Source organism: Triticum dicoccoides, chromosome 6A (assembly GCF_002162155.2).
Source record: "Triticum dicoccoides isolate Atlit2015 ecotype Zavitan chromosome 6A, WEW_v2.0, whole genome shotgun sequence".
In the NCBI taxonomy this organism is placed as follows: domain Eukaryota; kingdom Viridiplantae; phylum Streptophyta; class Magnoliopsida; order Poales; family Poaceae; genus Triticum; species Triticum dicoccoides.
This window is the reverse complement of record NC_041390.1, coordinates 26,909,778-26,919,033: the sequence shown is the minus strand read 5'-3', so window position 1 is coordinate 26,919,033 and position 9,256 is coordinate 26,909,778.

The window sequence follows — 9,256 nt, the reverse complement described above, 5'->3', positions numbered from 1 at the left end:
AAGATGGTTGTCTATGTACTATTTTTTGAAACTTATGATTCATGCTTGCCACATATGTATTCCTATATGTAGATGCAAATGAGATAATATAAAGTATGCAAGAGATTATTCAGCATAACGGTTCAGGTGTCATGGCGATCTTGAGACTCGACAAGATATGTGTAGTCTTTAGCCTTCATTGTTGCCTCTTTGGTAAAAAGCAGTCTACCAACTTTAAATCTCATTGTTATCTCTATGGTCAAGAGCAGTTTATTATCATTTGTTCTCTATGTTAACTGCCCTTCTACTGCTATTTTCAGAAGATGAATGAGTTCGTGGGTGGATGCTAAAGAAGTAGATACGTGGACTTGGGTTGGGTATAATTTGAGGCGACTCGGCATTGTTTTCAATATTGTTCTCTAGGTTGATGGTTTGGCGCTTTTGTGCTGCCTTGATGTACAAAAAAGAGAAATTCTAACTTTAATAGTTTGGTTGATACATTATCTTTTCCTTTCCTTTTGGATGTTTGCGAATTCCGACATGCCCAATGGGAAAACAAATGCTCAATTCAGTGAACTTACCTCAAATTCTCAAATTCGGTATTAAACTAACACAATGTATTTTTATCTTCAACTTCTCTTAGGTATTTATATCCTGGCATCTTACATGTTGTAAAAGTCTTGTTTCATTGATGAATCTTACATGCTGTAAAAGTTTTGTTTCATTGATGCAATGGAAACAGGCGAGGCTCCTCTATTTTAAGAAATAAAATCTTATCGTTATATTGTAAATTGGTGTTACCACGTAAGTGATGGATCCCTGCATGCAATACCAGTTTATATAGTAATACTGGTTAAATTAACTCATAATCAACTGTTAGAATGTGCTTCTATAAATAACGAAAAAGATAACTCCCGAACGAGTGGTACCTGGCTCCTCCCGAGCGCTTTATCTACCACTGGTCGCGTAGCACGTACTCCCTCGGTTTCTTTTTACTCCGCGTATAAAATTGGGTTAAAGTTAAACTACACAAAGTTTGACCAACTTTATATAAAAAAATATGAACATCTACAATACTAAAACTATATAGTATGGAAATACATTTCATGACGCATCTGGTAATATTGATTTCATATTGTGAATGTTGATATTTTTTATTATAAAGTTCGTTAAGATTTACAAATCTTGACTTTGATCAAACTTTATATGCAGACTAAAAATAAATGGAGGGAGTATCTTGGGGTCCTGCCACGTCACGTTTCTCGTACATTCAGTACGCGTGTCTCCCCGAACGAGCGGAGACTGCATCGGCACCATATCCTTTCCCTGCAGGCTCAAGTCTGCTTCTTCCCAATCTTTCATTTCTAATCAAAGGAGAGTGAGACAAGCTGGCCGGGCTGCTCTTCGTCGGGGACGTCATCGTCTATTTGCGCGCGCCAATGGCCAGCTCTCGTCGAGATTCACCCTGTGCCCATGTACAACCGCCTTCCAGAAGCCATCCGAGCGGCGGCCTCGCAACGCTCGCGCGGATTTCCCAACTTAGGAGGTCGACGAGGTTGTGCAACTCGCGGCTGAGCTGCTCTTCGCCGGGGTCGCTGTCGTCTCTATCCGCCACACGGGAAGGAAGCTGGTCGCCGAGTTCCCGGGGATTCGCTGCGAACCCAGGTACTCCGCCGCCTCCCCAGTAGCTGTCTGGGCGGCGGCCCGCGACACGCGAAAGTGTGCCCCGATTTTCAGACCCCCCAGCACTGATGTGGTCTCCCTTACCCATGTTGCAGCGACTGTGCTGTCGCATTGGGGACTGATACCGACATGCATACCGGCGATGAGACTGAGACCGGCGCCGAGACTGGTGCTGATACTAGCGGAGCTGGTCTAGAACCGAAAGCAAAGAGGCCACGGCGCCCAAACCAACTCATGACTACTAGACTGGTGGTCACGGAGATGGACGACGGCACTTTTGAGACAATAGCGTCCGAGGAAGCGCGATCGTGCTATGGCAATCAAATAGGTTGCATCGTAAGGACAACTGCCACCATCAATGATGGGAATCTATAGAAGATAGATAATATGAGGGCCTCCCTCCTAAAGAAGATGCACCTGATATTCTTGTTCCCGGGCCGCAATGAAAAGGATAATAAAGATCCAGATAAGGACCCGGCAATGAAGAATATGAACAAACACGCCATGACCAAGTTTAGCGACGCGTGCAAGTTTCTTTTCACAAAGCGTGTGCTCGAGATGGAGAGGACGACATCGTTTCATACCTCATCGACTCCAAAACCGTCATGGTGAGTGGAGTATGCGAACATTGGATTGAATTTTCAGGGGATGATTTCTGAAGCTGTTCACGAGCTTCCTCCACCAATTAGACTGATGCTATGTAATTACTGGAGCTCTGAAGCTACACTTACGGGATCCAGTCTTTTTAGACCCTTCACATCACATAGCTCACGTGATATGTTAATGTTGTTCTTGTTGTCCTATATATACCTGACATAGCATTTTAACCATGCTATAAAACTAAATTTACCAAGCCGCAAAGTAAACTTGCCATGTTAGTTCACATAATGAATCCTTTGTGCAGGGAGTTCTAGCGACACATTATACAAGGAGCTATGGCATGCTTGGGCTAGGCCGTTGATCATAGTGTCTCGCCAAGGTAAAAGAATTTACTACTTTGCATGTTTATATGGAACAGGTATGTCTCACCGCATTGGTGTTTGCTCTTCTTGATGCCCCATAACTAATTAATGAATTTGCTACTCAACACAAACAGTATCTATTTGTGTTATGGGCAGGGCCAGTCCTCAAATTTCGGGGGCCCGGGGCGAAAGTAAAACTGGGGGGTCTTTACTAAAACATAAAAATAATAATTTATGTTTTGGCCTCGGTTACAACATATGACATGAACGCAAGGATGCATGAACATGGTGCCAGGGGCAGAGAAAGACCGGGTGCTTAGCCTGAACAGGGTGAAACACAACTAAATCCACCAAAACTAAAACTGGAGGAGCAAACCAAATCAGCAGGACGTCAAGCATCTTGAAGTCCAAGACCGGGACATAACGAGCTAGCAAGATAGCGCCAACGACATCGTGACGCCGCCGCCATCCGATCCGGAGAACTGGACCTAGGGTTTACCCTGCTGCTCGACGAGGGGCACATATCAAGGCCAAGGCAGCGCCTTCAGAAAGGAAAATGACACCCACGAGTGTCGCCGCTGCCACATTGGCAAGCCGAGCATGGATTTCGCCTGGCCTGAGTCTGAGCAATCCCAAAGTCGCCAGATGAGGATCTGAAGATGCCGAAGACAGCCTGTGCTTGTCTACCGTTACCTCGTAAGGGGGTAGGGCCGCACCTATCGCCGACGAAAAACGCGAGCTTTGGAACCGGCATGGCTTGTAGATGGACGGGGTCGGAGAGGCAGTGGGTAGAGAGCCAACACGGATGGACGGATGATGGTCAACGCCACCGGCAATCCGGAGCCGGAAGGGAACGTAGATCCGGGCTGCCTGAGACGGAGCCACCGAAGCGCTGGCGAACCGAACCTGGAAGGGGCGCAACAGTCGGTGCATCGGGCCGAAACCGCGCCGGTAGGACGCCGGCAGACAAGGACACTGGAGAACGCAGGTCCATGGAGGCCGGGACCGGTGCGGGGTCGCCAAATATCCACCGTGAAGCTTCTAGCATCCTGCCAAAGGATCCCAAGACGGGGGGGTCGCGCCCGCCCCAATGGATGGAAGCAAGAGGAGGGGCTGCGCCACAGGGGTCAAGAGGCGGATGGGGGGAGTGGGGGGATCACCACGGAGGTGGCCGTGCCGCTGCGCAGGACCGGCAAGACGCGGTGCAGCAGTTGGCCGGGGTGGAGAGGCCGTGGCGAGCCAGATCCGATTTGGGGCCGGGTCTTCAGCGCGGGGGCGGGGGGAACAAGGGAAATGCTGGCCGCAAAAGCTCTAATGTATCAAGTGAACAGCATTATTTTTTTTGCCGTCCAAGCAGTCGATGCATGCATGTCCAAGTTAATTGTCTAGGCGAGCAATCAATTATCATGGCATGCATGCATGTAGTAATACGCAGCAGTAGTAATTTGCAAGCACGAGGCTAGCTAGTTACGTGTGTTGCCGAGGCCGGTCATCCTCGTCTACAAACGCAAAGCTCCAATATAATTACCAGCCTCCTGTCGGCCTCTGCGAAGCCGACTGGGCCATGGAAAACCCTATTCGCCGCATTATACGGCGAATTGTCCACCTACCGCACAGGTCTGCACAGGTTCGATAGTAACTGGGCTGGCCCAGTTAGCTCTTTTTCACATTAGATCTTTTTCCGGTTTTGGGAACCTTCTGGATGCTTCCTGGCCGGTTTTGGGAACCTTCCAGAAGACTCTTGAACCGGGTTTTCTGGTTTTCTTTTTTATTTTATTTATTCTTTTCATTTATAGTTATTTCTGTTTTTTCTTTTCTTTTTTTTCGTTTTTTCTGCTTCTTTCTTTCTTTGGGTTTTTTCTTTCTTTTTATTTTCTTCTCCTCTTTTCGAAAATATGTAAAATTTTGTTCGTGTTTCCAAAAAGTGTTCAGATTTTGAAAAACTGTTCTCAAAATTCAAAAAAAATTCTGGTTACACAAAAACGTTCAAAACTTTCGAAATTCAAAAAATCTTCTGGATTTCAATTTTTTGTTCACGCACTCAAAAAATGTTTGCGCTTCCAATTTAGTTTGAGATTTTCAAAATTGTTCTCTGTTTAAAAATTTGTTCTCAAGATTCAAAAAATGTTCATGCTTCCAAATTTGTTCTCCATTTCGAAATTTGTTCTAAAGATTCAAAAAATGTTCATGCTTGGAAAAATTGTTCGCTTCATTTCAGAAATTGTTCACCTTTTTATGTTATTTCACAAAACAAAAATTATTTTGTTTCAAGAAAAATCCCAGTTTCAAAATTTGTTCACAAATTCAGAAAATGTCACATGCTTAAATTTTTTTCGCACATAATCTTTTTGGGGGAATTTCAAAAATTGTTCCAATTGTTGTTCATAAATTCAAAGATGTTCAGGAATTTCAAGAATTCTTCCTGTTATTCAAATATGTTCACAAATTGAAAAAACATTTTTGGTTTCAAAATTTGTTGACATATGCAAAAAAATGTTCTCATGTTTAATTTTTGTTCAAAATTCAATAATGTTTGCGAATTTTAAAAAAAAGTTCCTTCTTCTAAATTTGTTCACATATTGAAGAAACATTACAGTTTTTTAAAATTTGTGCACAAATTGAAAAAAGGTTCGTGTTTTTCAAAATTATTTCTAAAATTATAAAAATGCTACCCGCAAGTTTAATCCCTCGCCCCCATGTTTTATGGAATTTTGTGAACTTGTTTTTTTTTGTGCTACTTCTGTTTGGTATTTTTATATTGGCGCTGCCTCTCTGTCACAAATAGTTCACGCGGTGGAGTGGCTAATGGCATAGCGTGCACATGAAGAGATTGCGGGTTTGATTCCGGAACTGTCGCGCCCTTTATTTTTGGCATCTCTTTCATTCGGCGAAGGACATCGAATGGCCCGGCCCACGCGAACCTCCTCCTGTGCGAAACGGGGACATCTTGCTGTAGCGAGCGGCGTATAGGAGCACTCCTGGGAAATATCGGCTTACCCAGGGCCTGACTGGACGCCCCACAGGCCGAGTGGAGCGGCAGTGACGGGGGACGGCCACTTGTCGGTGGAGCAAGTGGTTAAGTTTCTTCGGGAGTCTCGCAACGATCAGCGTCACTTGGCGCGTTCTTAGTCATTCGCCACGTGTCACGTTCTGGACACTCACTCTGGATTTTTTTTTCTGCACACGTTTTCGGCTTTTAAAGGGTTTTTTTCCTGGGTTTTTTCGACGTTTTGGTTTTCTCCCGGTCTTCCTTAGCTTTTCGATAAAAAAAAATCACACGAAAAAAACACGTTTTTTTTCCGCGAAAGTCACGGTTTTTTTCGCAAGAGGCACGATTTGTGCTTTAGCGAAAGTCACGGCCGTGCCTTTCGGAAAGGAAAAATAAAACGCGTTTTCTATTTTATTTTCTTTCGCGAGAGTTACGGTTTTGCTTCCTCGAGAGGCACGGTTGTGCTTTCGCGAGAGTCACGGTCGTGCCTCTCGGAAATGGAAAAAAACGTGTTTTCTGTTTTTTTTCTTTCACGAGAGTCATGGTTTTGTTTCCACAAGAGGCACGGGTGTGATTTCGCAAGAGGCACGGGCGTGCCTCTTTCAGAAAGGGAAAAAACCGTGCTCCCGGTTTGGTTTTTTCGTCCGGTTTTTTTGTCCGGTTTTTTTCATGAAAAAAAGTTCGTCAAAACCTATCAATATGGGATTTAGTTTTGAAGATCTCGACGTGAGGAATCTAATGATGAAAACGGTTCGAGATTTGGACATAAAGTTTAAAACATTTTGAATAAACGAAACTACGAAAAAAAGGAAAACTTCCAGGTTGCGACAAGTGGCGTGCTGCATGTGCACCACTTGTCGCAACCTGGGAAAGTGGAGTGTTCTTTGCAACGAGTACTTCTTAATTAGTGATTTCGACTTGTCGGCCTACCCACGGCCGATTGAGGCCTATCGGCTTACCCATGGCCGACTGAAGCCAGTCGGCTTCCACGTAGCCGACGCTGTATCTTTACCTAATAATAAAGCATCTATTGCTTCTGTCCGCACACCCGTCATGGCACTTTTACAAAAGGCCCTTCTTTTTTTTGGAAATTGAACCCGCACTACCTACATAAGTGGCTTTGGGAAAAATGATTCGGTAAAACAAAAAATCTCTTTGGCGTGTCCTCTGTTTCTTCGTATGCAGACGGGGTGGATGAGGTGGCGGAGGAGGGGCCCCGGCGACCGGGGAGCAGGAGGCGCTGCGCATCCCGGCGCTAGACGAGGACTGCGAGCCCGCGGCGCACCTGTCACCCACCAAGGCGGACCCTGACGCCGTGCCGGCGATAACAGGGAGAATCAGGATGAGGAGGATGCCGCTGTGGCGAGCCATGCCTCCCTTACGGCTGCAATAAATGGAGTTTTCTTACGCCTCTCACTTCGGAGTGCATGTTTTGTTTCTTGAAGAAGAGAGAGTCGAGATGATGGTTCAGCAAAATTCATCCAAGCGCCCACCAACGAGATCTGGGCCCAAAGCCCCATAACAAGCGCCAGATCCACGCGGCCACGTCAAGCAGCCGCCGAGGTCGACCCTGAGCAGGGCACCGCTGCCGTGCCTCTGCCACACGCTCAGCCAGCCCCGTGCGCACAGGCCCAGCCAACGAACATGAAGCAGCCATCGGTCTTGCGCGATACGGCCCGGGTAATCGGAGAGATGGGGTCAACGGAACAAACACCAAAAGAGGGGATCAGGGGCGGGGTGGGAGGAGCTTACCACGCGCATCCGTGCTCGATCTGGATGCCACGAGCAAGAAGAGATAGGGGAACGCCACGGCGTCAGCTGTGGAAGACACGGGCGCGTGTGTGGTGTGGCTGGAGCACAGAATAGATAGAAGAGCAGCACTCATGGAGTAATGGGGTTCGTGGGCTCGCTGGATGGATGGATAGAAGAGGAAAAGAGCGCCGCTGCTCTAGAGGAATGGAGATGCAGAATAAAAAGTACATGCAGTGGAGAGCTTCTCGGTGGGAATTTGTTGGTGTGGATTTGTTCTTTTCAATGGCTGCGCCGACCAGAAGGTGCTAGCACTAGCACCGATTGCAATTTTTTTGGCCTAAATGAGCATTGATATTTTTTTCTAAATGAGCACTGGTATGAGGGCAACGCCAAGGTATCGACGTAAACACAACGGATTTTGTCATTTTTTGTCCATTGGGTCGGTGTTGTTGGCTTTGTTCACCCTATTCACATTTTGATTGGTGGTGTGCCCAACGCGTTGACGCATTTTCATCCGCGCGGCCAGTATCCAGTCAGCTTTTCTTTTATATATAAAAAAATTGTCCAAGTTCACATAGTTCAACCAAATACAAATATTTCATAGTTTCACAACCAAATAAAATCTCATGGTTTACAAATCAAATAAAATTAAAATTAGCATAAATATATTTGAAAGATAAAATTTAAATCTCATAGTAGCCGCGCTTGGAGTGTTGCTGATGGCGGCGGAGGTGAGGGGTGGCCTGGACGTTGGGGTGCTACAGCGGCGGCGAAAACTATCCACCAACGCCGGCAAGAATAGTCGTCAGGTATGGCTTGCTGCTGGGGGAGGTATGTGGGTGCGAGGGGCGGCCTGGGCATGGGAACTGGGCGGCAACAGCGAGGGAGAGGTAGCCAGGTGTGGTGGTTGTCGATGGAAGAGAAGGGCAATGGCCAATGTGCCACCTACTCGCAGGCCAGGGGGAGGACAAGGGAGGGTGTCCCCCGTGTCTGCTTCTTGTCCGCGCCGACGCAAACCCGGCCCAAATTTAGGTATGAAAAAGATCTCAAGCGGACAAAAAACAAACGCTCGTCCATTTCTGTCGTCGTGTTGGGCCGTGATTTATTTGTGGCCCAAACGGACACATGTAGACAGTTTGTGTCGGCGCGTTGGAGTTGCCCTAATTAGTTGACGTTGTTTGTTTTTACTGTCATAGTTTAATATTCGTGCCTACCACATCTTATGAATACATCGGATACAATAATTAAAAATGAGTAAAATATTGGAAATAAATATTTCTTAAGGGAGAAGATATTTGGAGCTAACTGGACTTGCTAACAATTAAGATATTCCTCAACTCTGAATGCCACCGACATCGTTGGTGAGACAGGGCGGAGAGAGGGAGGAATGAAGAGTAGAGAGAATGTGACAAGGGTGCATCAACATGAAAGTTAGCCGTGATGGGGAGTGCTGGAATTGGTTATATTAGAACATGTTGTGACCATGTGAACAAGAGTCTTGAGGAATGTCTATTGGATAGGGGCCTATCATATTTTTTTCCCTGAACTCTCGAATAGTATACAACAATTCCATCATTTGTATATCCTGCTAAAAACAATTACACCATTTTTGTTTCACTCAATGGTAGTGCTAAGTTGAAGGAGGCACCATCAAAGGATATCCCTATGACTTTCTCAACTTTATACTACCTGGTATGGACATCAACAATCTTTTTTTAATGGTAGACACCCAGCGTGTTTTTTAAGATACAGAGTGTTTCAGATTCTTCTTTCTTTAAAAAAATAATGCTTTTAAATATGTTCATCCTTTTATAAAAATTATCAAAAAAATGGTTAATTAGGGAATGTGGGTACCGGTGTCAGTGGGTTAGTGGGGGTTCATTAGCCGGGG